Source organism: Ursus arctos, unplaced genomic scaffold, assembly GCF_023065955.2.
Source record: "Ursus arctos isolate Adak ecotype North America unplaced genomic scaffold, UrsArc2.0 scaffold_19, whole genome shotgun sequence".
Classification (NCBI taxonomy): Eukaryota; Metazoa; Chordata; class Mammalia; order Carnivora; family Ursidae; genus Ursus; species Ursus arctos.
In genome coordinates, this window is record NW_026622863.1 from 35667264 (window position 1) to 35693044 (window position 25781).

Here is a 25781-nt window from a genome sequence, read left to right on the forward strand (position 1 = left end):
TTTTGAGTATATAATACAGTATCATGAACTAAAACCCCCATGCTATACGTTAGATCCCCAGAACTTACTCATCTTAGAGCCAGGGGGTTATAATCTAGACCAGCATCTCCCCTTTCCCACAGTCCCTCGTCACTGCCTTTTGAGTCTGTGCTTCTGTGAGTTCGACTTTTTTAGACTCCACATATGTGACATCATACAGCATTTGTCTTTCTCTGACTTATTTGACTTAGTATGATGCCCTTATGGTTTATCCATGTTGTCAAAAATGGCGGGATTTCCTTCTTTCTCGTCCATTGCATATAATATATATACCACATCGTTATCTGTTCATCCACTGATGGACACTTGGGTTGCCTTTGTGTCTTGGCTGTGACGAATAACGCTGCCGTGAACACGGGAGTGCAGGTATCTTTTGAAGGTCCTGTTTTATGTCCACGGCCATACCACCCTGAACGTGCCCATTCTCATCCGATCTCACAAGATCCTGTTCTCATTTCCTTTGCACGTGGACCCAGAAGTGGAAATGCTGGATCATGTGGTATTTCTCTTTCTAACTTTCTGAGGAACCTCCATCCTGTCCCCACAGTGGCTGCACCAGTGCGCATTCCCACCAGCAATGCAAGAGGGTTCCCTTTTCTCCACACGCTGCCAACACTTGTTATCTCTTGTTCTTTTGCTGGTGGCCATTCTGACAGGCGTGAGGGGACATCTCATGGTGCTTTTGACTCCCATTTCCCTGGTGATTAGGGAGATTGCACATCTTTTCAGGTACCAGTTAGCCGTTCACCTGTCGTCTTTGGGAAAATGTCTTCTTGGTTACTTTGCCCATTTCTTCATCAGATCGTTTGTTAGGAGTCCATCCGTTTTCATTGCTGAGTAGTATTTCATCATCTGAATATATCACTTCTTAAAAACAACAACAACAACCACCTTCTTTCTCCTGTTGCTAGACTTTGAAGTTGTTTCCAGTTTGGGACCATCGTGAATAAAGCTGTGGGGAACATTGGTATACACATCTTTGTGTAAACACGTTTTCATTTCCCCTGCGTAAAAATACAGGGATGGAATTGTTTGGTTGCAGGGTGGGGTGAGTGTTAATTTTAAAAGAAACTTGCAGCCTTTTTCTAAGGAGTTTTGCCCTGAAACTGTACAGGAGCATGAATTTCTGTTAGGATGACACACGTCCTCTGATTATAAGGCTCCAAATCAGAATCTGTGAGATCCTGTCAGGTGTGGGGCTCTGTGCTTCCCTTGTAATGCCAGCGTCACTGTTTTCTAACACACAGTTCTCTGGGTAATTAGCTTCACAGAAGGTTGCTGAGTTGGCATTTCCGCCCTTTTCCCAGAACATCTGCATAGATCAGAAATCAGAGGCGAGTAGTCTTACCACAGTATTATATATTTTATCAGCTTTATTGAGGTATTACTGACAACCGTAAGTTGTGTATACTGAAGATGCACACCGTGGCCGTTTTGACACGCCTGCATGGTGACACTATTGCCATGATCAAGCTAGCTGATGTATCCATCACTGAGTAACATTTTGGTGGGGGGGGGGGGTGGATAAGAACAGTGAAGATTTACCCTCTTAGTGAATGTCAAGTATGCAATACAGGATGGCTAACTATTTAACATAGTTTGAGAGGTGGGCGCGAAGCTGGTGAACTCCTGGTTGATGCCATCAGCTCCAGCTTAAGAGAGTAGAGGATGTGAAGGATGCCTTCACTTTTATATTTAAGAAACAGCCTTAAGGGGGCGCCTGGGTGGCTCAGTCCGTGAAGAGTCTGCCTTCGGCTCAGGTCATGAGCCCAGGGTCCTGGACTGAGTCCACCTTCCAGCTCCCTGCTCAGTGGGGCGTCTGCTTCTCCCTCTGCCCCTCCCCCCATTCTTGTGTACTCTCTCTCTCAAATAAATAAATAAAATCTTAAAAAGAAATAAAAAGAAACAGCCTTAAAGACTAGGGTGTAATGGGTCCTCTGATTTTCTTTAGCTTTAAAACGACCATAAAGAACCCAAACAGCCATAAACAAATGGCTCATATCATGGAGGGTAGGCGACTCAAGCTACACCATCAGGCCTGCTGGGTTTTTGGGCAGACTCTCTTCCCTGGCGGTCCAGGTTTGTGTCCCCAAGGGAAGAGAAGCTTCTCTTTCCTAATATTCCAGTAAAACCCTAGAACCGAGTCTCATTGGCCAGGACTCAGTCACATGCCCGTCAGTGAGCCAATCAAGGCCAGGAGGATGGAATAGGCTGATTGGCTGGGCCTGGGTCATGTGCCCAGGTGAGCCGGGCTGGTGTCAGTGGCAGGGAAACCCCATGTGAAGGGGGTGAGTCATCCAAATCAGATCAAGATGCTAATGGGGGGAAGGAGACGTGGCCAGTATGTCAGCACAGTGGACCCCTTTCTAAGCCTACCCACTCTTAGACCAGTCCTAATAGCTAATGAGATCAAAGCTGCCGTGATTAACGAGACCTTGGAAAAAAAACCAAACCTCCAGGACATGAAGACGAAACCCCATACTTTTTCTTCAGCAGTGTGTAAAATCAGACAGTACTCAGTCTCGTGCTTTAAAAAATTATACTGAATATTGGGGCGCTTGGGTGGCACAGCAGTTAAGCGTCTGCCTTCGGCTCAGGGCGTGATCCCGGCGTTATGGGATCGAGCCCCACATCAGGCTCCTCCGCTATGAGCCTGCTTCTTCCTCTCCCACTCCCCCTGCTGTGTTCCCTCTCTCGCTGGCTGTCTCTATCTCTGTCGAATAAATAAATAAAATCTTTTAAAAAAATTGTACTGAATAGAATCATAAATATAGAAAAGCCTCTTTTGAGATGTCTTAGTGAAAGAAGAGACACGTGCCATTGGGGAAATGCTCATTCTTCCTACTACCATAAAAATGGGGAAAACAATATAAAGGAAAATGCAAAATGTAAAATCCATCTCTGTCAGCATTGCCACTGGAAACGGCCTAGAAAACACTGAAGATCTGGACAAACTGGAATTAGAAGAAAGTAGGTTCTGTGGGAGGTTTTCTGTGCAACTGGATGAGACCACAGATTAAAAAAAAAAAAAGCAAAACCACGATGTCATTAACTAATGGTATTTGCTTGATTCTGTTTCAGTGAGGAAAGGCACAAAAGACCAATTTTTGTGAGCCATTAAGTGAGCGCTGTACCAGGGAGTACATGTTCTCAATAGTCTGTTCTTGTGAGAATAATGTCTGTGGAAGGGTGGTGTAAGGATTAATCATGAAGCAGGAACACTCAGACGCGTGTGCACGCGTGGGCGTGGGTAAGAATTTCAAACAATAAAAGTAGCACCACGAATTGCTTACTGCATGGCATAAGGAAAACTCACTAGATAAGATCCCCACAGAAAGCCTTACATAAAAGTGGTCTCCCGTGAACCGAGGAGTTACAAGAGAGAGAAAAAAACTTAAAATACCGTTGTGAGCCAGGACAGGGGATGGAATTCTCAAAACGCATTTCAAAGGGTCAACCACAAGGCAACAAAATCAATAAGCTTGACTAGATCAAAATTAAGACTTTTTCAAAAATAAAGGACACTGTGAATAAAGTTGATAAAAAAAAAAAAAAAGGACAGAACGGGGAAAAGACGTTTAGAACGTCTGAAATGTATGAGGGCTTGATATCCAGTGCTGTACTTTTACTGGAAATATAATGCAGCCCCTTACATAATTTTAAGTTTTCTACAACCACATTTAAAAACATAAAAATAAATCCGTGTGATAATTTATTTAACCCAATGTATCTAGAATATCCTTTCTACATGCAATTAATATAAAAATTATGGAGAACTTTGCTTTCTCTTTGTCGTGTAGAGCCTTCAAAATCATTAGCACGTTTTAGACTAGGCAGCGCACGTCGCTTTGTACCAGCCGTATTTCAAGCACGCGGTGATCACACGTGGTCAGGAGCCACTGGGAGGGACGCTCTTGAGACTCTTTGCAGACCTCCTGAAAGCAGGAAGAAAAGAGTAATCCCAATAGGAAAATGGACAAACAACATCAGCAGGTAACTTATAAATGAGGAAACCTGGAAAGCTGACAAGCATCTGAAAAGATGTCCCAATTCATTAGTGATCCTGGAAATTAAAACGAGAAAGCATTTTACACCTACTGGACTGACAAAATTAGAAAGCTGAATAATGCCAAGTGTTGGCAAGGATGTGGGTACAGTGGGCCCCCCGTCCCGTCAGCAGAACGGCCGTGTAGCTACTCTGGGGAGGAGAAAACAAGCTCTTTGTTAAGTGTGCCCGATAGCCAGCAACGCTGCCCTCGGGTCTGTATGTCAAAGAAGGGCTCACACAGCTTTATAAAGAGACAGGTACAAGGCTGTCCTATGTGTCATTTCTTGTGGTGGCAATGAGTCAGGCAAGCTGAATGCCCGTTGCTGGGAGGGAAGGGAAAAAAATATGGGGTTTCTGACCATGGCAGAGCGTTCGAGGGAACAGTGCAGATGTACACACAGCAATGTGAATGGACTTAACAGATGCTCGATGAAAAAAGTAATGAGATTTAACATAATACCATTGATGTGCATTAAAAATACATTACATAAGACAATGATCTATATTTTCCAAGGACACATACCCCGAAAACCCCACATTAAATAGGAGAAGTGTTGCTTGGTGAACTAGAGAAATGGGAGTGACCTATGGGGACCACAAGGGAGTATTTACTGTCCGTGAGAGATCGTGGGGGAGCCAGCGATGCCAGCGTGCTGTGAATAGCAGAGTATGCTGCACCCAGCTCTCTACCCAAGGTCAGAAAAGGAGAAGAGGGGAAGAGGGCAAGGAAAGAAGAGAAATTGCTGAAGTCAGAAGTACAACACACCTTAGTGCCCCTAGATGTCATGGGTGTAGGTGACCCTGGGAAAGCCAGAGCTCATAATGAGACAGGGAGAACCCTCACAGACATGGGGAGAACCCTCACAGATGCGGGGAGAACCCTGTGGCAGAGGCCAGAGAAGAGTCGTTGAACTTAAAGACGTTACACTTGTTTAAAAACAAAAATGACAGGGGAACCTGGGTGGCTCAGTCGGTTAAGTGTCTGCCTTCTGCTCACATCATGATCCCAGGGTCCTGGGATCAAGCCCCGCGTCGGGCTCCCTGCTCAGCAAGGAGACCGCTTCTCCCTCTCCCACTCCCTCTGCTGCTCCCCCTGCTTGTGCTCCCTCTCTCTGTCTTACAAATAAACACTTTCAAAAAATAAAAACAGGGGCGCCTGGGTGGCTCAGTCGTTAAGCGTCTGCCTTCAGCTCAGGGCGTGATCCCGGCGTTCTGGGATCGAGCCCCACATCAGGCTCCTCCGCTGGGAGCCTGCTTCTTCCTCTCCCACTCCCCCTGCTTGTGTTTCCTCTCTCGCTGGCTGTCTCTCTCTCTGTCAAATAAACAAAATCTTTAAAAAAATAAAATAAAAACAAAAACAAAATCACAGTCATTTAAACGTGCTTAAGTTTTCTGTAATGACAAATAGTTCTGAGGAATATATAACCCCGCAAATAATATGAAGAGAATAGGCCTATCAGTCTGTCACATAAAGATTGCATTCTTCATACAGGCAAGAAGGGGATTGCTTTTCTAAAGAACCTCCTGCTATGGAGAGAGTATTTGGGGAAAGGTTTTCATTATGATGTCACTTTTCCCCCAAAAATAAACCATTTTAAATGTATCGTCTATGAAAGTGCTCACAGCACTGTCCACAGTAGCCAAACTATAGAAAGAGCCCAGATGTCCATCCACAGATGAATGGATAAAGAAGATGGGGGGGTGTACACACACACACACACACACACACACACACCCTGGAATATCACTCAGCCATCAAAAAAATGAAATCTTGCCATTTGCAACAATGGGGATGGAACTAGAGGGTGTTATGCTAAGCGAAGTAAGTCAATCAGAGAAAGACAATCGCTTTATAATATGCCTGCATCTGTACACTCCGAACTTTCTTACTGGTGGTATATTTGGTCAAAAACACTTGGAGACTTTAGCAGTTTCCTATGGCTGCTGCAAAAAGTGCCATGACCTTAATAGCATAAAACAATACTCAGTTAATGTTTTCCTGGAAGTCAGAAGTCCAAAATGGGTCTCCGAGGCTAAAATCAGCAGGACTGAGATCCTTACAGAGGCTCTGAGGGTAAATCACTTCCTTGCCTTTCTAGCTTCTACAGGTCACCTGTGTCCCAGGGCTCCCGTGTCACACCACCTTCTCTGACTGTTCCTCCTGCCTTGCTTTTCTTTTTTTTTTTTAAGTTTTATTTATTTATTTTAGAGACAGCGAGCACGCAAGCGGGGGGAAGGGCAGAGGGAAAGAATCTCAAGCAGACTCCCCGCTGAGCACGGAGCCCTACGCATAGTTTGATCTCCAGACGCTGAGGTCATGACCGGAGCCAAAACCAAGAGTCAGAAGCTTAACTGAGCCAGCAGACGCCCCTCCTGCCTCGCTTTGACAAGGACCGTTGTGATGAAGTTGGCCCCACCTGGATAATCTCCCCATTCAAGGTCCTCATTTCAAAGTCCCTTTTGCCGCATAAGGTCTCATAGTCACGGGTTCTGGAGATTAGGATGCGGTCATCTTCAGGGGCCATTGTCCTGCCTGCCACATAGACCTTGAGCAAGAACTGTAAAAATGACCCAAGGAAGAAAGAAATTGTGCCAGCCAGGGTCAGACTGGGTGTGGAAGCTGCTAGCAGGGCAGTCTCCACAAGCTCACTGTCAAGGCTGTGCTTTGAGGGGCGCTGGACCCCATCTTTAGCTAGTGCATGTGGTATTTCTTTTGTCACATTTCTGCTCTTTTGGCTAACAGTAATAACTCCTCCTGTTTAAGTAACAGGAAGTTGAGATGATATTTTGCTGTCTATGGAGTCAGCCAGACCCAGGTTCAGATCTGGGTGCAGGCACTTCTGCCTGTATGACCTGAACAAATTTCCTGCTCCTCTGATGCAGAGTTACATTCTTTAAAAAAAGAGAAGCTAATCTAGACGTTGCAGGGTGGCGGGGAGGACGAAAGGCCACCGTGTATAAATGGCTTGCACAAGAGCTCCACTAGGAAATGTCAGTTTCTCTCCCCCCCGTGGGGTCAGAATTTCCATCCGTGCAATTCTGCATCCATGGAGAAAACCTCACTGGTAAATATGCAGAAACATGAGAGCAAGTCGAGTCCAAGAGTAAACACCACTTTGCACAAATTTCATGGTTTCATTTAGGGATTAACAGACATACAGCTTCATTCCCAGCTTCCTGAAAGCAGTGCCAAGCATGACATTGATAAATCAACCAACTTAGAACCAAACGCATCCTTGACCGGGCAATGGGTGTCAAAATAATTTCCTTGAAAACAAAGATCTCCCTAATTTAACAGCCGTGTGCTTTGACAATTTCCGAGATTCACAGAACGTAAACACAATCAGCCATATTTGTTCTGCAAAGTGCCTTGATTCTCATTGGAGATCTCGAAGAGAGTGCGTGGTGGAGAAACCCATTCACAGGTGGACATCGTCCAAAGGAAACATCTTCATTTTCCTGCTCTGGAAAGTGGGGCTTGTCAAACCCCGGTTTGCTGCCAAAGACTTTTTCTTTCATGCAGTAACATCTCCCTCTGCTGGGACTTGTAGATTTTGCTACAGTCTTTATTAAGAAGTGTTTTAAAATTTAAGACAGAAACAAGTCCTAAAAGGAGTCATTCCCCCCCACCACCACCCCCAACAGAACAGGCACCAAGACTGAGTTATGGTTTCAGTCTCTCCCAGGAATATGACCTGTTAACAGTCCCTCTGAAATTTCCTGATCAGCACTGGAGAGGTAACCACATGATAAAAATCCTGCCAGTCCCTTCCCCCACAAAAGATGTCCTTTCTTTTTCTTTAGCTAATCACTTCCTTGCCTGACCCTCTAACCCATAAAAACTTTCCATTTTGTCGAACTCCTCCGAGCATCTCTGTACTTGCTAGAAGGGATGCTGCCTGATTCATGAATTGCTTCATAAAGCCCATTAGATTGTCACTTTACTCAGTTGAGATTTGTTTATTCTATTTTAATTCCAGTTTAATCAACATACAGTATTAGTTTCAGATGTACAATATAGTAATTCAACAATTCTATGTATGACTTAGTGCTCACCATATGTGCACTTTTTTTTTAAAGTAATCTCTATGCCCAACATGGGGCTCTAACTCGCGACCCCAGAGATCAAGAGTCACATTCTCCACCAGCTGAGCCAGCCAGGGGACCCACGATAAGTGTGGTCTTAATCCCCATCACCTATTTCACCCATCCCCCACCAACCTCCCCTCTGGTAACCATCAGTTGTCTATAGTTAAGAGTGTATTTTTCGATCTCTCTCTTTTTTTCTTCGTTCATTTTGTTTTTTTAAATTCCACGTACGAGTGAAATCATAGGGTATTTGTCTTTCTCTGACTGACTTATTTTGCTTAGCATTGTACTCTCTCGTTCCATCCGCATCGCTGCGAATGGCATTATTTCATTCTGTCTGATGGCTGAGTGGTACTCCATTGTCTGTATATACCATATCTTCTCTATCCCTTCATCAGTCTGATGGACACTTGGGCTGCTTCCATAGCTTGGCTATTGTAAATAATGCTGCAGTAATCACAGGGGTACATATATCCTTCCTAATTAGTTTTTGTATTCTTTGGATAAATATCCAGTAGTGTGATTACTGGATCAAATGGTACTTCTCTTTTTAATTTTTTGAGGATTCTCCCCATCCTGTTCCCCAGGGTGGCTGCCCTGCTTTGCATTCCTACCAGCAGTGCACAGGGGTTCCTTTTTCTCCACATCCTCGCCAACACCTGTTGTCTCGTGTGTTTTTGATTTTAGCCATTCTGACAGGTGTGAGGTGATACCTCATTATGGTTTTTTTGATTTGCATTTCTTCGATGATGACTGACTGAATTTTGTTTTTTTAATAGAACAAATAATAATTGAATAGGAGATGTGTTTTGCATTCAAGCCTGTGGTTTTTGAACTTCTGTGTATGTAAGAATCTTCCAGGGTACTGGCTTTTTATAAGAAAAATGGAGATCATTGTACTCCTTGCCCATCTCCCAAGAATTAGAAAGAGGAAGCCTGCAGTGGGGCCTGGTTAGAGCCCTCGCAACCCCACACCCCACTCCTGCCTATCCCAGTGAGTCTGATACATATGGCTTTCCCAGGAGAATTTGGCTGAATTCTAAATGAAGGAGGGCAGGTGGTGGACAAATGGAGGTGCGGGCATCAAATTTGTCCCCTTAGGAGGATTCGGCAGGAAAAGGGAGATTTTCAAGCTCAAAAAATCTGTATCTTCCTCTATGTTCAGCTTTAACAAAGTATAATTGATGTAGAAAGAACTGTGCATATTTACTGCATACAGTTGATGAATTGGGACGTATACATACGTCCCGGAACCATCACCACAATCAGGTTAATAAACATATCCGTCATCTCCAAACAGTTCTTTGCATCCCATTTGTTTATTTCATTGTCTTCTGTGATAAAAACACTTAACGTGAGATCGACCTCTTAACGAATTCAGAGCACGCTACAGAATTGTTAACTACAGGCCTTATGTTATACAGCAGAGCTCTAGAACTTACTCGCCTTGTATAACTGAAACTCCATATAGTTGAAAAGGAACTTCCCATTTCCCCTTCTCCTTCAGCCCCTGGTAACCATCAGTCTGCGTTCTGCTTCTATGAGTTTGATTATTTTAGATACTGTATATAAATGGAATCATGCAGTATTTGTTCTTCTGTGTTTGGCATATTTAACTTCGCTTAATGTGCTCCAGGCGCATCCGTTTTGTTGCAAGTGGCAGGATCTCCTTCTTTCTTTAAGGCTGAATAATGCTCTGTTGTATGCGTGTACTACCTTTTCTTTATTCATTCCTCTGTCTGTGGATATTTTGATACCAGAGACTGGAGGGGTTCCTGGGCCCCGTCGATCACCAGCCGATGCCGGGTTCTTGACTTTGGACTGAGAAAGGATTCCGGGATGAGTCAGAATAAAACAGAGCAGAAGCAGCTTTATTGCAAAAGGGAAAGTACCCACTGGAAGGGGGAGTGGGGGCCCAGTGAGGGATCTAAGTCCCACGGGGAGATGTGGGGTTCTGCTTTGTAGTCATAATAAAGGGATGGAATATTCATGTTGGGTTCTGGGAGTGGGCGGGGACTTCCAGGAACTCTGCATATCATTGCGCATGCTCTATGCTAGTTACTCTGTGCGGGCGCAGTCTGATTTTTCTCTTGCGAAGGCTCCATCTAGAGTCCAGATCTAACAGGAGTCTTCCAGCCCCACAGTGGAGGGCTCGTTCTCGGTCATTTGCAGGCTAACTGGGACTTTGTGCGCATGCCTGGCATGGGCTTGCACAACAGCAGGATGCGTGTGGACAAGAGAAACCGCAAAGCTATCACAGGGTTTACTCAATTGTGGCAAACACTCTGTCAGGTGTCAAACTCAGCTCCCGTCTTTTGTTCTGCCTGCAATTACCCGGAATTTCCCCATTACGTGCCTCAGTTTGGCTTATTCCCATACCTTGGGTATAAGGAACAGCACTGCACTGAGCATGGGAGTGCAGGTACCTCTTTGAGATCTCCGTTTAGTCTGGGGGGGGAAATATACCCAGAAATGAAATTGCTGGATCATATGGTAATTCTTCTAATTTGTTGAAGGACCTCCATACTGTGTTCCATAGTGTCTGCAGTCCCACCTGCAGTGCCGAGGGCTCCAGTTTCTCCTCATCCTCGCCAACACTTACCATCTCTTGGCTTGTGGATAGTAGCCCTTCTCACAGGTGTGGAGTCGTAGCTCATTGTGGCTTGGATTTGCATCTCCCCAGTGATGGTGATGTGGAGCACTTTGTCATGTATCTGGTGGCCATTTGTACATCGTCTTTGGAGAAATGTCTATTCAAGTCCTTTGACCGTTTTTAATTCAGGTTATTTGGTTTTTTGCTATTGAGTTATGGGGGGGTATTAACCACTTATTGGATATATGGTTTGCAAATATTTTCTCCCACCGCAGAAGTTGACTCTCCACTTTGTTGATTGTTTCCTGTGCTGGGCAGGAACTTTTTCATTTGATGTAGTCCCACTTGTCTATTTTTGCTTTTGGTGCCTGGACGTTTAGTGTTACATCCATGAAATCGTCACCGAGATCAACGTCAAGAAGCTTTTTCTCTGGGTTTTCTTCTAGGAGTATTAGAGTTTTAACCTTTCCACCCCAGTCTTTAATCCATTTTGAGTTGAGTTTGGCATATGGGTGTGTCGTCGAAGGTCGACAGAAAAAAGGGAAAGAAGAGCCATGGGAAATGACCACAATATTATTAAAGCAATAATCAGAATCCCCGTGTTAGTTTCCCGTGTCCACTGTAACAAATGATCACAAACTTAGTGGTTAGCAGTTTAAACAGAAATTTACTCTTTTACAGTTCGGGGGTGGGGGGTGGTGATGGGGAGTGATGGCGTCCTGCAGTAAGGAGGGGCCACATCATAAAGGGCTCCAGGGAGGGGGCCTGCTTTCTCCAGATCCTGATTTGGAATTGTTTAACAGAGGGACTCAGCGGTGTTTGGTGTTTCCGCAGTCACAGCAGCCTCGGGGGGCACTCCACTTTTGTGCAATTCCAAACACACAAGCTCTACCTTCTCCCCTCCTTCATCTCAACCCCCCGGGGGGTTTCTCAGAAGGCAAGCGAGAGTGATGTGATGATTAACACGTGAATAACTTCAAACCCGTGATTTTGATCGGGCTACAGAGCATACATTCTAAGGGTACGGTTGTATGGCTTTTACATAGATTAACGTCTCTGTAATCTACTCTGATAGAAGTGCAGAACTCAGGGTGCCTGGGCGGCTCAGTTGGTCACCCGCCTGCCTTTGGTTCAGGTCATGATCCCTGGATCCTGGGATTGAGCCCCATATCAGGCTCCCTGCTCAGAGGGGGTCTGCATCTCCCTCTGCCCCTCCCTCACCCACCCCCGCTAGTGCTCTCTCTCTAGTACATTTTAAAAATCTTTATTAAAAAAAAAAAAGGAAATGCAGAACTTTTCCAACACCCCCAAGTACTCCCTTCCCAGTGAATACACGCTCCCCGCAGATGTAACCACTGTTCCGCCTTTTGTCACCATAGATCAGTGCTCCCTGCTCTTTTCGTTTGATAAATACATGTCTCTCTTAGAAATTTCCAATTTAAAAAATATTTAAGTCATCTGCAAAGAGCCATATTTTAACTTTTCACAGTAAGTACCAAATTATTTGGGATGTAACTCACAACGCCTGCAAACCCAAAATGCTACAGCTTTGAACCACTGCTGAAAAGTCTGTTTTGAGTGACCGAGGGTGTTGACAAGCCTGGAGCAGGAGAGTGATGCAGTAGTTTACGGTTTGACAACAATCCGTCTGGCAGCCGCGCACCCCCAGTGGTGACCGAACTGTTGCCCTCACTTGGGGCGGCCCTGTGCTTTGGCAGCTGAAAACACAGAGGGTGTCCTCAAGAACAGAGACTGCGCTCTGTGGTGGGATTGCTTGTTTTCCTTTTCTCTTCTGCCATTTGTCGCTCCGTTCTGGAAAAGCCCGCAGCTGGGATTAAATTTCAGTTACAAGGAGCAGATCTGTTTCTCTTTGCCCCGCGCCTGTCAGAACTGTCCATTCAGCCGACTGCGGTCCCAACCCGTGGTGACAGCACCTCGCCTGTGTCTCCGGCACATGACGCCAGCCACCCGTTGTTGCCTCCCTCGAAGAGAAGACGTGCCCACAATGTTGGTTTCACCAGAGAAACCCAAGCTGAACGGGTGGGCAAGGAGCTGATGTAGGCCGTGCACAGTGGGACGTTCTGGGGGTGCCCCTGGAGCCCTTCCTGCATCCACTCGCACGGCCTTCAGAAGGCGCCTCACACCTCAGCTTCTCTGGCCTTTGCTGATTGGATCAGAGCTACATGTCAGCCTGCGAATCTGGAAACAGAGTTGAGCGCTGCTGAGCCGCTGGGCTTCCTCTGTCACAGCGCATGTGAGCGGGTGATGCGAGGGGGCCCCATGCCGCTGCTCCCCCAGCACCTGCTCTGGGCTCAGCTCCGCGCAGACCCTGGCCTAACAGCAAGGCACGTGGGGTCCCTGCTCTCGGGGGGCTTGCATCTTCGTGGGGAGGAGAGAAACAAAAATCAATTAAAAATAAATCACTAAGTATCTATTTGTGAGGGGTGCTATGATGGAAGCAAAGGCTGGGACAGAGGAAGGAAGGCATGAGTGGGGGGGAGGGCGACGGAGGTCACGCTGGTGGGGATCCACCTCTCGGAGAGGCAGCCCCGGGAGGGGGCCAGCCAGCTGAAGAATGAGGAGAGCCTGTGCAAATGCCCAGAGGTCAGAAAGTGGAAAGAGCCTGGCACACCAGAGGGGCTGAGAGATGCCAACTGTGACTGGGGCCTCAGAGCAAGGGGGGAGCGGCAGGAGACAAAATGATGGAACCAGATGGGTCAGAACACGAAGGGTCATGTAGGACGCGGTTTGGAGGGCAAATCTGATTGTGATCACAGCAGCATACTACCACCGACCATTAAGCTGGGGAAGAATTATATGACCCATGAAGACTTGGAGAACTGAGTTCAACGTGCCTTGGGGGAGGAGAGGACAGGGAGAGTAGGGAATGGTGATAGTTTCTTTCCTGTCATTTCAGTGTCATCCATGGCTCCTGAGGTTTTCCACTTCTTCTTGGGTCAGTTATTTTAAAACTTCTGATGCATGATGTATGTACAGAGAAGAGAACACACACCCCTGTAACCAGCATCCAGAGGAAGAAACAGAACATTACTTCCCCCTCACCTCCCATATATCTCAGCTCCCACCCCCGAGGAACGACCATCCTGGCTTCTAACAGCAGAGCTTGGTGTTGGCAATTCCTGACCTTTAGTGTAATGGAATCTCACAGCCTGTCCTCTTAGCGACTGGCTCCTTCCACTTCATACGATGTTTGCAGATTGGCCCACACTGTGGATGGGCTTGAGGTTGCTCGTTCTCGTTACTGGAGAGTATTTCATGGTGTGATAGTCCACGCCTTATTTACGCATCCCACCATCGATGTGGTGGACAGACTCAAAGATGGTCCCATGATGCCCACCTCCTGGTGTTCACACCTCAGTGTGGTCCCCTCCCTTCGGTAGTGGGCAGGGTGTGTGATGTGATTGTAGCCAATAGAATACAGCGAGGGTAATGGAATTCACTTCCATGATTACGTTACAGAGCACGATGACCCCCACTTTGCAAGGAGACTCTCCCCCTTGCCGGCTTTGATGAAGAAGTGGCATTTTGGGGAGGCCCACGTGGCAAGCCGAGGACCTGTGGCCTAGGGCAGCCTGCAGTGACTAGGGATGGCCTCCAGCCGACAGCCAGCCAGAAACTCAGGCCCTGCGTTTGACAGTCCAAGATGTAAATTCTGCCCACAACCACATGAGCTTGGAAGCGAACCCTTCCCAGTTGAGCTTAGAAATGAGGCTGCTGCCTAGCAGACACCTAGATAGCAGCTTGGCAGGGTTCTGAAGCAAGGTCCATCCCCAAATTCCTGATTCTCGGAGACTGTGGGATACAAGATGTACGTCAGCTGAAGGTACTCATTTTGCTGCGATCGGTCATGTAACGATAGAAAACCAGCATTACGGACGTTTGGGAAGTGCCCAGGTGTTAAAACTTGGGCTGCTACGAACATTCCAGTACACGTCTTTCGGGGGCTATCTGTAAGCGCTTCTGTTTGGCCTTTACCTGGGAGGGAGCTGCTGGGTCGTGCGGGTTGCATGGGCTCAGCTTGAGCAGGACTCTGCCAGCAGCGCTTCCAGCCAAGCTGGGTTTACATCAGTAATAATGGGATTCAGACCCCGGAGTGCACAGCTCAGAATCTCCATTTCCACTCCCATGTTTGCTTTCTAAGCTGTATGACAAGCGACCTTACAGCAAGAGAATAAACGCCTCTTCGTAGTAATTTTAGCTTCCGAGTGCGAAGTACTTTAAGGCAATAAAACTCACTTGTATATCTCATTTTATATCCCCTAATATCTCCTATCTCGTTGAATCCCCACAACAACCCATTAAGGGAGGTGCTGGTGTTATTGTGCATATGCAGATGGGGACCCTGAGCCCAGCAGATGGAGGGCGTCCCTGACAGCAGGCGGCCCTGGCCGTGCGCCTCGTCAGAAGGCTGGCATCGGGCTCCTCACTCCCGGGCCTGGGCTCAGGACTGCCCCCGTGCCTCTTTTCCCCTTTTCCCTTCCTTTCTTTTTCTTTGTGTCCCTTCCTTTTTAAAGAGATCGTGGCTGTGACTTGATGGGGGCGGGTGGGGGCAAGGAGATGCAAGGACAGCTTTTCTCTCCCGGCGTCACCTCCGTACACGCATCGGAAGGTAGACACTGGTCGGGAGCCGGTACCGCATGAAAATCCTGTTTCTTTGACATTAGAGGCTTCATAATTCTGAGTTTCATAGTCTGATGAACTAAATCCCAGGTCTCAGAAGCGCCTTCTATTTCTCTAACCAACAAATATTTGCAGGGTGTCTTAGAATGGATCCTCACCACAATTTGATTAGAAAGTGGTTTCGGTTGCTCCACATTCCTTTCCAGGCAGTGACCCCAGTGGCAGTGGCCCACAGGCCCACTCAGCCTCCAGGGGAGGAGCCTCGGGCCCCGGCCCTTGGTGGGGGTCGGCTAGATGCTGGACCAGCAGGAGGACAGGAGTTGTCCTTCCCGCTGTCTTGGGAACAGACATCCCGGGGCAGCCCAGGGCAAGTATTGTGAGCACGGAAGAGTGGTTCAGCATGGAGGGAAATGTCTCATGCCTTGGAATCAGCTGGAATGCGTTCAAATCCTGGCACATCCCCTGACCAGCTGTGTGACCTCAGGCAAATTACATAACCTCTCCGAATCTCAGTTTTCTCATCTGTAAAATGGGGAAACTGAGCCCCTCCTTCATGAGGCCGTCTGAGAATTAAATGAGATCAAGCGTGTGAAAGGCTTAGCGGCTCCCCTGCATGTAGTCAGAGCTCCGGTGCGAACACCACCGTTGTGATTACTAAGGCCACTTAGTCCGGGGGTAAGTGACCCCATGTGCTGCAGACACCCTGGGAACACGCCAGCCACGCCATGACATAGGAATTGATCTTCCACAAAGTATTTCACTATAACTCGGGTCTTGGTGAGAACACTGAATTATCAAGAAGAGATTGAATTATATTTAATACAGTTATTAAGGCAGAAAACATGAGACGTTTTTATAAACACCAGGAGTGGCGGCTCGGGCACTCTGAGCTCTCTGGAAGCGGGAGCTTGCTTTATTCGTCCTTGTCACACCAGGGCCAAGAGCTGGCACACGGTAGATGCTCTCCAAATGTTCATGGCATCAGATCCCATCTCATGAAGGAGGAAACAGCTTTCTCGAAGATGCACACGTTATGAGCTAGATAAATATAGGTTCTTCTTTTCCATCCAAAATGGAAATGGGGAAAATAGGACTTTTTCTTATTATTAAAAGTCATGCATGCTCATTGTAATATTTTTTTTTAATTTCAGGCAAAAAAATTCAGGCAACTGAAAAATATATTTAAAAGATAGTTTTTAAAAAAAGGAAAAGAAAAGTCATCACCCAGAAATAACTGCTATCAACATTTTGATGAACTTTTTTTCAAGTTCTTTTTAAGAAATAAAAATAGAAGCGTGGTGTAACAGTGTTTTGTAACCTGATATTTTTCACATGGCAGCACGATCACCAGACCTGCCATGTGCCTTGCAGGGAATTAAAGCAGGACAGGAGCAGAGGAGCCTCTGGGCAGCTGCTCTGTCTGTCTGTCTGTCTCTCCCCCTCCTCCCTTTCTCTCTCCCACTTTGCGTGACCACAGTGTAAGCTGGGGGCTGTCCCTGCAGGCTTGGCGGAAGCGCCAGCTCTTGGAAATGCCTGGATCTCAGGCTCCGTGCCTGCCCCTGTCCCCCTCAGCCCTTCCCTCAGGGTCCCTGCTTCTACTTCCTCCTCCCGCTCCTCCCTGTGAGGCAAGCAGAAGGACTAACACCCGCTGAGTTCTGGAGTCTCCAGCGCTGTGCCAAGGACATTACACACAGTACCCCAATCAGTTTCTGCTAGTGCTCTGTGAAGGTGCTGTCGCCACCACACCCATTTTACAGATGAGGAAGTGGAGGCCAGGGAGGTGAAGTACCTTGCCTCTGGCCACTGTAAACAGTGGTGGCTGAGGATTTGAACACGGGACCTCGGACTCCGCGTCCTCTGTCTTCGCCACTTAACCACTGTCCTGCTTCGTAGAACCGGGTAGGGACAAGAAGTGGAAATGCAATTACTGAGTGCTTTCTCGTACTTTTCATCGTGTCCCTGAAATGTCAACCCTGTAAGGTAGAGTTGAGTTGTTTCCCAGCAAAGAAGCTAAAGCTCAGAGAAGTTAGGTAACCTGCCTGGAGTCTCACAGCTCATAAGACAGAAGCATCACTTGACCCCTCCCCTGCCTGATGCGGAGGCTTATTTGGACTACAGGAACACAAGCCCGCTCCTCTCAGCCCTGCTGCCCTGTGGTTGTGTCCCACCACATACCTAGAAGGCCTGGAATTAGTCCAAGAAACGGACCTTTGAGTAACCAATCACAAGCGGGGCACTATGTCACCTGGACACGGAAGCCAGACTGCCTGGGTAACCTTGGGCAAGTTATGTAACCTCCCTGTGCCTCGGTTTACCTCCTCAGTAAAAACGCAGAGAAAGAGCCTATCTCTCAGAGCTTTGTGAGAGCTAAAGGAACGAGTTTATGCGATCGCGTAGGCCAGTGTCTGGCACCTAGTAAGTTCAATACCAAGGATTAGCTGTTCTTAACGGAGGCCAGCGGTTGATACAAAGCATATTTTTCCCATTGCATTTCCTTTTGCCCCGAACAAAGCAAACCTTGGAAGGTATGTAAGTTTCCCGCGGCTGCTCTAAAAAAGACCACAAAGTTCCTGGCTTAACGTGACGCGGGCTCATCCTCTGAAGGTTCTGGAAGTCTGAAGTCCAGCCCTGTTGTCACTGGACTAAAATCACGCTGTTGACAGGCAGGCCTCCTCCCTTCTGGAGGCTCCTGGGGAGAATCCCATCTTTCCAGTTCCTGGAGGCTCCCACTAGTCCTTAGTCTGTGGCCCCTCCTCCGTCTTCCTCCGTAGCACCTTCAAATCTCTCTCCAGCTCTGACGTTCCTGCCTCCCCCTTCCATCAGGATAACTCCAGGATAACCTAACATGATCACAGGTTCCAGGGAGTAGGACTCGGACATGTTTAGGGGTGACATCCCTCTGCCGACCACGGAATAGTAGCGGGGTCCCTTCCCTCCCTTCTCTGTTCACTTCTCTTTGCTCAGGCCTCCCCATCAAAGCTCTGACTCCTCTTTCCTAGCGCCCTGCGCCTCTGCTTCCTGGCGCCCCTTCAGACGCAACTGCAGGCACACTTACGGTGCCTGCAGTTGCCCAGTCGTCAGAATGCAGCATCTTCAAAGAGTCGAAGGTGCTGATCCCGACCACCTTTCTCAGCCTGACTCTGGGGAGTGTGTGCAGGACTCCGTCCCCGCTCACTGTAGTTCTGCCGCTTTGCCCGTTGGCTGCGCCAACAAGGTGTTTTTACATCGCAACCAAATGACAGCCCGTTTCCAGTCGTTCAACCACGAACAGACATAACGTCCATGAAGCGGCTGCTGTGCCAGGGGCGGGGTTAGGCCGCAGGAATGGGAGAATGAGCGAGACACGGGTCCTGCCCTCCCCGAGCTCCGTGTTGGAGGCAAGGATGGGGGGAGGAAGGCAGATGTGTGTGAAAACATGGTGGGAAACAGCTGGCCGTTACTTAGTGTAGCGAGACCCTGCGGCCTGGCAGTTCCACTCACAGGCGTTGGCCGCAGTGGTTTCCGGTGTGGCTGCGTGTCAGGTTCACTGAAGTCTTTGCTTTTAAAAAGCCCAATGCCTGGGCCCTCCTCCAGCCCAATTAAATTGGAACCTCTGGGCGCGTGGCCTGGGCATCCGTATGTGTTTTAAAGCTCTCAGGTGATTCCAGGCAGTGCGGGCACTGGCGCTCACCGCGTGCCCCGGGTGCTGATTTAAGTGGACGTGCTGCAGTCTGGACCTGGGTATTTGCAAAACTCCCCCAGGTGATTCTAAAGCCTAGCAGAGTTTGAGAAACGCCAGTCGATGGCGGTGGGTCTCCACAGTGGGAGGGCAGTTTTGTCCCCCAGGGGACAGTGGCAGTGTTTGGAAACATCTGGTGGTCCCAACGGCGTGCGCTACTGGCATCTAGCGGGTGGAGGCGAGAGAGGCTGCTGAAATCCCACAAAGCAGAGGACAGCCCCCCCCCATCCAAAGAATGATCCATCCCCAATATCTACCGTGTCACGGCTGTGCGTCGCCTAGACACACCCTTGGACGTGTGCTCCAGGACCAAGAGACATGTCTAAAGATGTTTATGGTACAGTGGAACAGCAAACACTCAGATACAGCCCAAATGAAGCGATGACTCTCCATTAGCATGTTTCTCGCACAGACAACTTCAGGGAGCGGGCTGAGGGGAGAGGGGCATAAGCACAGCAGGGGTGAGAGAACAGAGGCTTCCCCTGAGGGAGACGGGGTCTCGGAACCGTGGCAGCATTCCCAGCTAGCATCCTTGACTTGATGAGTCTCTTTTCTTTCTAGGCCCTTCGGTTACTTTGCCTTTTCCTGGGGAGATTTATCCTATTTGGTCTTTTTAAGTAATTTGGGCAGCTCCAGTAAAAAAAAAAAAAAATCAGTATGCATGGAAGTCTTTCCTGCAGTGTAATTGATACATACATAATAGAAAAAAATTAGAAACCATGTAAATATCCAGAAATGGCAAAGTGATTAAGACATTATGGTACATCAACTCAATTGAATGTTATGCAGCCATTAAAAAGGATAATTATGAAGGTGATTTAGAAACGAAGGAAATGTTTGTGATATGATGGGAAGTGAAAAAAACAGGAAATAAACAGCACAAACACAGTGATTACAACTCAGAAAAATATGTTGGCCTGTGGACAAATACTGGAAGGATTTGCAGAAATAAAGACTGTCGTAATTAAGATGCTCAAATTATGGGAGGTTTTTTTTTTCCTAAAATTCTCTTTAATGCTGTTTTTTTTTTTTTTATACTTAAAGTAGACATCTTTCAGGACAACTGCCCAGCCCATACCCGTCTCTGCTCAACACTGTGTCCCCACACGAAAGGGTGAATCCCCCTCAGCCCTGCTTGGTCTCTGTGACCCTGTGGCCCAGCCTGGGCACCTGATCCTACCTGGACCAATCAGGTTCTCTCTCCTGATTGGCTAGAGAGATTCAGGATGCTGACCTGTCTGGGCAGTCTTTGTTTTTGTTTTTGTCGTTTTGAGGTAAAATTCATATGACATAAAATTTACCATTTTAAAGCATGCGATTCAATAGTTTTTAGTACGTTTACAGTGTTGTGCAATCATTGCCACTATCTATTTTTTTTCTTTTTTCTTTTTTTTTTTATAATGATTTTTTATTTTATTATGTTAGTCACCATACAGTACATCCCCGGTTTCCGATGTAAGGCTCGATGATTCATTAGTTGTGTATAACACCCAGTGCACCATGCAATACATGCCCTCCTTACTACCCATCACCGGTCTATCCCATTCCCCCACCCCCCTCCCCTCTGAGGCCCTCAGTTTGTTTCTCATAGTCCATAGTCTCTCATGTTTCATTTCCCCTTCTGATTACCCCCCTTTCTTTATCCCTTTCTTCCCCTACTGATCATCCTAGTTCTTATGTTCCATAGATGAGAGAAATCATATGATAGTTGTCTTTCTCTGCTTGACTTATTTCACTTAGCATTATCTCCTCCAGTGCCGTCCATGTTGCAGCAAATGTTGAGAACTCGTTCTTTCTGATAGCTGAGTAATATTCCATTGTATATATGGACCACATCTTCTTAATCCAGTCATCTGTTGAAGGGCATCTCGGCTCCTTCCACGATTTAGCTATTGTGGACATTGCTGCTATGAACATTGGGGTGCATGTGGCCCTTCTCTTCACTACGTCTGTATCTTTGGGGTAAACACCCAGTAGTGCAATGGCTGGATCATAGGGTAGCTCAATTTTTAACTTTTTAAGGGACCTCCACACTGTTTTCCAGAGTGGCTGTACCAACTTGCATTCCCACCAACAATGTAGGAGGGATCCCCTTTCTCCACATCCTCTCCAACAATTGTTGTTTCTTGCCTTGTCTATTTTTGCCATTCTAACTGGCATAAGGTGGTATCTCAGTGTGGTTTTGATTTGAATTTCCTTGATGGCTAATGATTTTGAACATTTTTTCATGTGTCTGTTAGCCATTTGTATGTCATCATTGGAAAAGTGTCTGTTCATATCTTCTGCCCATTTTTTGATTTGTTTATTTGTTTCTCGTGTATTGAGTTTGAGAAGTTCTTTGTAGATCTTGGATACCAGTCCTTTATCTGTAGTGTCATTTGCAAATATATTCTCCCATTCCGTGGGCTGCCTCTTAGTTTTTCTGACTGTTTCCTTGGCTGTGCAGAAACTTTTAATCTTGATGAAGTCCCATAAATTCATTTTATCTTTTGTTTCTCTTGCCTTTGGGGATGTATCATGAAAAAGGTTGCTTTGGCCGATGTCGTAGAGGTTGCTGCCTATGTTCTCCTCTAGAATTTTGATGGATTCCTGTCTCACATCGAGGTCTTTCATCCATTTGGAGTTTATTTTTGTGTATGGTGTGAGATAGTGGTCAAGTTTCATTCTTTTGCATGTAGCTGTCCAATTTTCCCAGCACCATTTATTGAAGAGACTGTCTTTTTCCCACCGGATGTTTTTTCCTGCTTTATCAAATATTAGTTGCCCAAAGAGCCGAGGGTCCATTTCTGGGCTCTCTATTCTGTTCCATTGGTCTATGTGTCTGTTTTTGTGCCAGTACCATGCTGTCTTTGTGATCACAGCTTTGTAGTACAGCTCGAAATCCGGCATTGTGATGCCCCCAGCTTTGTTTTTCCTTTTCAACAGTTCCTTGGAGATTCGGGGCCTTTTCTGGTTCCATACAAATTTAAGGACAATTTGTTCCAGTTCTTTGAAAAATGTCCTCGGTATTTTGATCGGGATAGCATTGAAAGTGTAGATTGCTCTGGGTAGCATGGACATTTTAACTATGTTAATTCTTCCGATTCATGAGCATGGAATATCTTTCCATCTTTTTATGTCTTCCTCAATGTCTTTCAAGAGTGATTTATAGTTTCTAGAATATAGGTCCTTTACGTCTCTGGTTAAGTTAATTCCAAGGTAACGTATGGTTTTTGGTGCTATTGTAAATGGGATGGATTCCCTAATTTCTCTTTCTTCGGTCTCGTTATTCGTGTACAGAAATGCAACTGATTTCTGAGCATTGATTTTGTATCCCGCCACGTTACTGAATTGCTCTATAACTTCTAATAGTTTGGGAGTGGCTTCTTTTGGGTTTTCCATATAGAGTATCATGTCATCTGTGAAGAGAGACATTTTGACTTCTTCTTTGCCGATTTGAATACCTTTGATCCCTTTTTGTCGTCTGATTGCTGTTGCAAGGACTTCTAGTACTATGTTGAATAATAGTGGCGAGAGTGGGCATCCTTGTCGTGTTCCTGATCTTAAGGGAAAGGCTTCCAGCTTTTCCCCATTGAGAATAATATTTGCAGTAGGCTTTTCATAGATGGCTTTTATGAGATTGAGAAATGTACCTTCTATTCCTACACTCTGAAGGGTTTTAATCAGGAAAGGATGCTGTATTTTGTCAAATGCTTTTTCGGCATCGATTGAGAGGATCATATGGTTCCTGAGTCTTTTCTTGTTGATATGATGTATCACACTGATTGATTTGCAAATATTGAACCACGCTTGCATCCCAGGTATGAATCCCACTTGATCGTGATGGATAATCCTTTTAATGAACTGTTGGATTCTATTAGCAAGTATCTTGTTGAGGATTTTGGCATCCATATTCATTAGGGAAATCGGTCTGTAATTCTCCTTTTTGAGGGGGTCTTTGCCTGGTTTGGGGATCAAGGTAATATTGGCCTCATAGAATGAGTTTGGTAGCTTTCCTTCTGTTTCTATTTTTTGAAATAGCTTTAGGAGAATAGGTATTATTTCTTCTTTAAATGTTTGGTAGAATTCCCCAGGAAAACTGTCCGGGCCTGGAGTTTTGTTATTTGGAAGGTTGTTTATCACTGACTCAATTTCTTCATAATTAATTGGCCTGTTTAAGAAATCAATTTCTTCCGGTTTCAATCTTGGTAGTTTATAGGTTTCCAGGAAGCATTCCATCTCTTCCAGATTGCTTAGTTTATTGGCATATAGCTGTTGATAAAAATTTCTAATAATCCTTCCAATTTCAATGGTGTTCGTGGTGACCTCTCCTTTTTCATTCATAATTTTAATAATCTGGGTCCTTTCTCTTTTCTTTTGGATAAGTGTTGCCAGTGGTCTGTCAATTTTATTGATTCTCTCTAAGAACCAGCTTCTAGTCCTGTTGATCTGCTCTACTGTACTTCTGGTTTCTGCTTGATTGATTTCTGCTCTAATTTTGGTCAACTGCTTCCTCGTGCGTGGATTAGGCCTGTCCCTCTGTTGCTGTTCCAGCTTCTTGAGGTGAGAATATAAAAACTGCATTTTAGATTTTTCTATTCTTTTGAGTGAGGCTTGGATGGCTATGTATTTCCCCCTTAGGACTGCCTTTGCAGTATCCCATAGGTTTTGGACTGTTGTATTTTCATTCTCATTGGTCTCCATAAATTGTTTAATTTGATTTTTGATTTCCTGGTTTATCGAGTCATTCCTGAGCAGGATGGTTCTTAGTCTCCAAGTGTTTGAGTTTCTTCCAAATTTTTCCTTGTGGTTGAGTTCCAATTTCAGAGCGTTGTGGTCTGAGAATATGCAGGGGATAATTTCAATCTTTTGGTATCGGTTGAGACCTGTTTTGTGTCCCAGAACATGGTCTATTCTTGAGAATGTTCCATGGGCATTAGAATAGAATGAGTATTCTTTGGTTCTGGGGTGTAGTGTTCTATATATATCTATGAGGTCCAACCTGTCGAGTATGACATTCAAAGCCTTTGATTCTTTGCTTAGTTTTTGCCAGGGTGTTCTGTCTATTTCTGATAGTGGAGTGTTGAGGTCCCCTAATATTAATGTATTTTTATTTATATGTCTCTTTATTCTGGTTAAGAGTTGGCTTGTGTATCTTGCTGCTCCCCTGTTGGGGGCATATATATTTATAATTGTCATATCCACTTGTTGAATACTTCCTTTAAGAATAATATAGTGCCCTTCTACATCTCTAACTATAGTCTGTAGTTTAAAATCTAATTTATCTGATATGAGAGTTGCTACCCCAGCTTTCTTTTGAGGTCCATGTGCGTGAAAGATGGTACTCCATCCCCTTACTCTCAGTCTGAATGCATCTTTGGGTTCGAAACGAGTCTCTTGTAGACAGCAAATGGATGGGTCATTTCTTTTTATCCAATCTGCAACCCTGTGGCGTTTTATGGGAGAATTTAAGCCATTAATATTAAGACTGAGTACTGAGAGATATGCTTTTAATGATGCCATGTTGCCAGTAAAGTCTTTGTTTGTATTGGCTGTGACTTTCTGTTCTGTATCACTCTTGGGGCCTTTTTACTTTTATAGAACCCCCCGTAATATCTCCTGTAGGGCTGGTTTCGTGGTGACAAAATTGGTCAATGACTGGCGATTCTGGAAGGTCTTTATTTCTCCATCAATTCTGAATGACAGCCTTGCTGGATAAAGGATCCCTGGCTGCATGTTTTTCTCTGAAAGAGCTTTAAATATGCTCCCCCAACGCTTTCTCTCATTCCAGGTCTGTGTAGACAGGTCTGACGTAATTCTGATGCTTTGCCTTGGTACGTGAGAAATTTCTTTGCCCTGGCCGCTTTCAATACTGTATCCTTGGATCTAATATTTGCGAATTGCACTATGACGTGACGTGGCGTAGGTTTGTCGTGGTTGAGCTTGGGAGGGGTCCTCTCTGCCTCTTGGACACGAATGTTTGTTTCCCTTGCTAGAATAGGGAAGTTTTCAGCTACAATTTGTTCAAACATCTCTTCTAGACCTCTGTTTTTCTCCACCCCCTCGGGGATGCCGATGATTCTAACATTGGATCGTTTCATTGAGTCAGTAATCTCCCATAACCTACATTCGTGGGCGTGGATTTTTTTAAGAGCGGCTTCTATTTTGTATTTTTCCTCTATTAACCCATCCTCCAATTCACTAACCCTTTCCTCTGCTTCAGTGACCCTGGCCGTCAGAGCCTCTAGTTTTGCCTGCATTTGGCTCATAGAATTTTTAATTTCTGTCAGATTCGCTCTCATTTCTGTCCTTAGGGATTCTATATTCTCAGTAACCTTTTCATTAATACTTTTTTCAATTCTGCTCATCATTTTGACCATCGTTACTCTGAATTCCATTTCTGATACTTTGGTTACATCCATATCCATTATTTCTGTGGCAGAGGCCACAGACTCACTGTCTTTTCTTTGCTGGGGGAGGCTTCTCCTTCTTGTCATTCTGATGAGGAGAGGTTGCGGGGTTGTCCAGAGCCCAAATTATTGACTGGGTCCCAGGCCGTGCCCCTTGTTTTATAGGGATCTTAGGGATGTGGGCTTCTTCTTTAAAGATTTTATTTATTTATCTCAATACTCGCACTGGAGATGTTCATTTGTAGAGATCCAGATGCATCTTCC

General features: G+C 45.8%; 1 long non-coding RNA gene across 1 annotated transcript in view; it reads right to left on the reverse strand.

Annotated features, from left to right (window-relative positions):
- Positions 1-1397: 1397 nt before the first annotated feature.
- Positions 1398-25781, reverse strand: part of LOC130544124 (uncharacterized) — a 37103-nt gene continuing 12719 nt past the window's right edge. The window contains exon 2 of the long non-coding RNA XR_008960133.1: positions 1398-3974. This is a non-coding gene — a long non-coding RNA (uncharacterized LOC130544124). The remainder of the gene's footprint in view (positions 3975-25781) is intronic.